This window comes from Mus caroli, chromosome 13 (assembly GCF_900094665.2).
Source record: "Mus caroli chromosome 13, CAROLI_EIJ_v1.1, whole genome shotgun sequence".
In the NCBI taxonomy this organism is placed as follows: domain Eukaryota; kingdom Metazoa; phylum Chordata; class Mammalia; order Rodentia; family Muridae; genus Mus; species Mus caroli.
The window spans coordinates 25,633,698-25,637,618 of record NC_034582.1 but is presented as its reverse complement, the minus strand read 5'-3'; positions in this window follow the sequence as shown (position 1 = coordinate 25,637,618).

Genomic DNA, 3,921 nt, shown 5'->3' with positions numbered 1-3,921 from the left:
AAAGAGAGAAAGAAAGAGAGAAAGAAAGAAAGAAAGAAAGAAAGAAAGAAAGAAAGAAAGAAAGAAAGAAAGAAAGAAAGAAAGAAAGAAAGAAAAGAAAGAAAGTTTCCAGTCTGGCATCCTCCTTTCACACATGAAGAAATTAAAATCCCAGAGGCACCCCTGCCCTGCCTAGGATCACATGGGATAGAAGCAAAGCTACACGGGAAAATGGGTCTCTGACTGTTTCTTAGTGTTTGTAAACTGTGTGGATTGCTTTGTATTGCAAAGGTTGCCTTTAGAAAGGTACATTGTTGTGCCGTTACACTGTGGCTCATGGGAGGCTGCCTAGATATCCTGCAGTTTCCCATATGTCCTGCCCAGTGAGGCTGTGATCAGCACTGAATTTCTGCTCTTGATGCAAAATTTAATGCACTGTTGAAGGTGTGTAGTAGAACTGTTAGAGAATGAAGATAGGATCGTCAGGGCGTGTTCAGATGGCACATTGCTAAAATACCTAGCTAGAGTCTAGGTCATGCAATCACTCAAAGGCTGGTCTTGACTGGGGGCCTAAGAATTACTATTTGAGGCTATCTCAAAGAACCAAACTGTAGTGATGGCTTTTAGCATTGAAAATAGAGTAGTGGAGGCAGAAGCAAACATGGCCTCTTGTGAAAGGCAGGCAGAGGAAGCTGGAAGTTTCCTCTCCATTCCAGATCCTGCGTCAGAATTCAATTTCTCTTCACAGCTTCTCCAGTTTGCCTGCAGGAGTTGCCTCACAGTAGGTGTGTTTGTTCTGTTGCAGGTTTGTTCTGTTGCTATGTATTGTGATGTTAAATTCTGTAAACCTAAGGTGAATTCAAAAGATTACCAGCTTTTGTTATGCAAACCTTGATCCTTAATTTAAAACTATTGGTTAAATAAAAAATGGCACTACTAATTACTGGAGGGATTAGAGGCGGGTTTCCGGGTTTCGAGTTACCTGGTTGAGTGGGAGCAGAGGTGAGAAAGGAGAGGACTGAGGAGAAGAGGCAAGGCCCTGTGAGAGGAGATGAGCCTTGAGCACATGGCCAGGAGAAACAACAAGCAAGGGGGTGGGGATGGGGGGTAATACCGCTGGGGAGGCAGCCAGACCAGTAGTTAGAAAAGTAGGTTGGGGTTACCCCCCCTCCCCCAGTTATTGTCAAAGCCAAATAAAATAACCATAGTCTGAGGCTCATTTATTTGTAAGCCAGTAGGGGATAAATTTAGAATAGCTGTACTACCACATCCACATGACCCAGTTCAAGGCCCTGAGAAGCAGATAATTGGGTGAACATGGGTGTTTTTTTTTCTGCATTTCCATTTCCTTAGTCTGGACAAGATGGTTGGAGCTGCTGCAGCTGTCCTAAGCTTGTCCCTGCGTCCCCACCCTCTTCCCTGCCCCATCCTCTCCCTTCCTCCCCCTCTGTTACACATACGCCTCTATGCCAGTGTGCTCGGCCATCCGAGTGTACATGGGTGGCATCAAGGGCCTTTCTCTCTCATTCTTTCACGTTTTGTTTAAAAACTGAACTGAAACTCAGCATGCTGACTAGGCATGACCCTGGGACCCACCAGTCCCCACCCTCCGTAAAAGAGCTATAGAACTTAAGAGTTAAAGGTGGCCATGCCAGGCTTTTAAATGAGCACTGGATGTCTGAACTCTGTCTTTATGCTTATACGTCAGGTGCCTCACACAGAGCTCTCTCCCAGTCTTGTATAAGAAAAATTGTTTCTCTTTACTTTGTTTATGCTCCTGTAGATGGATTTTCTGTTTCTCATAGCTGAATACTGTGCTAACTGAAATACTAATAAGCTACCTCCCTGGAAAAGTTAATGATTTGGAAGGAGCCTATCAGAATATTTGTGGGTGGGGCCTAGGATTATAATTAACAGGTTGAGCATCCTTAATCAAAATGTCAGCAACCAAAATGCTCACAAATCAGAGCTTTCATGAGCAAGCACGTACAAAACTTTCCACACCTCCTCTCACGTGGTGGGCTGGGGTCAAGGTGAAGGAACAGTAAACTCTGTACAAAGTCACCTCCAAACTACGTGTACGAGCTACACAGGAAATGTAAATAAATTTCATCTTTCCTCTTGGCCCCCCACCCTAAGACATCTCATGATTTCACTATGATCAGCTAAATGGTCCCAGTTCAAAATTTGAAACATTTGGCCTTAGGTACTTTGGATAAAGGATACTCAATGTGTGTGTGTTTGTGTGTGTTTGTGTGTGTGTGTGTGTACTTGTACATGTGGTCCCCAACACCCCCTCCTGACTGGAAACTGCCTGTGTCAGGTTTCTTAATCAGATCCAGTTTGACTTTCTATACTCAGCCAAAATCATTGATTAAAAGAGAGAGAAAGAGAGAGAGAACCTAGAAAAAGTAGGTATCAGAATTCAACTTCTACACACATACACTTTTCTAATTTTATGAGCTCCAGATATGACCCAAAGATGTGATATAATATCCTAGGAACACACATGAATGGAGACAGCCCTAGAGAATGTGTGCAGCTCTGCAGGGCTGACCCTGCAGGACCAGCGCTTAGGAGATTAGGTGAAATCTGCTTTGGCCCACAGGGACTTGTACTGTGTCTGTCCTTACACAACCTTGGAACAGCCCACTCCCTTGTCTGTGTAGTGTGTGTGGCTTCAGCTGACTAAGCAATTGCAAGCACTGGCTCTGTTGCTATTAGTGCCTTGGCCAGATCCCTATAAACCATCTGCTGGCTTTCTTTGCATCCATCATTCTGCAAAGATCACAGTTCAATCTGTTCTACCACACTGAGGCCAAAGCGCTGCAATCAACTGCGTTAGTCAATGCAAAAGTTAAGGTCTTGCCAGCACTGAGCTGCCTCCTAGACCCTTGCTGACCCTCCCTCACTTTGACATATGACACTGTTATTAGGCCTTAGAAGCCAAGAGGCCTTTCTTCCTTTCTTCAGTCTTCTAACTGCAGGAAGCAGGTGGGCAAATGTCTGAACAATATTTTCTTCTTTTAGATGAAATGTCAGCCCAGTGTGCAACTATTGGGAGAAATCCACCTTCACTGGCTACAGGAAGACAACCTTGGATGTCACTAAAGCTTCCCCTTTCCCCCACTGTCATGATATATAACTCCAGAATTGACCAGAGTGCCCTGAGAAAGTTTGTACCTGTGTCACCTCAGCCTGTTACCTGCCCCACACTGGGGACAGTGGCCTTTCATGAGCCAGTCACTTGTCTAAACGTAATTTCACACAGCATGGGCACTGGATGCTTAATAAACACCCTAAAATAAAAATAATGGACCCAGGATCAGAGACCATTTCTGGCCTTAGGGGCCAGTGACATGGAGAGAGTTGATATGAATACCAAATGCAAGTCTGCTCAGACCCCAGAGCCCTCCAGAGGGTGTCTCTGTGTTCTTATGCCTGTGGCTTGGTTCAATTATTCTGGGACTTAAAATAACAAATTAAAATAAATAGAACCTACATGTGTTCTCTCTGTCCTCTTCCCACTATTGATTATTCCCTAAATCAAGGCATCTTCGTGTTGTTATTTGTGCATTACGTGTGGTGGCTTGAATGTCCTCGCCTATCCTTATGTTGAAATATAGTTATCATTGCAACCTCTGAGGTGATTGGGGTCTAATGGCTCTGCTTTTCTGAATGGACTGGCGACCCTGCCTGTGAGGATAGATTAAATTTCAGTTACTGAGAGACTGCCATCCTTTCCTGACACCGCCCCCTTCATCCCTTCATTTCCTTTTGATGCTTTCTGCCACATTGTGATTCAACAAGGGGAACCTCATTGGACACTCCTCCTATGGTAGGCTCCCCAACCTTGAGACCTCTGACACATAGCTCGTCTGTGGGACCCTGAGATAGTAGCAGAAAATGGACGAAGAGAATGCCCATGTTTGTGATGGTGGA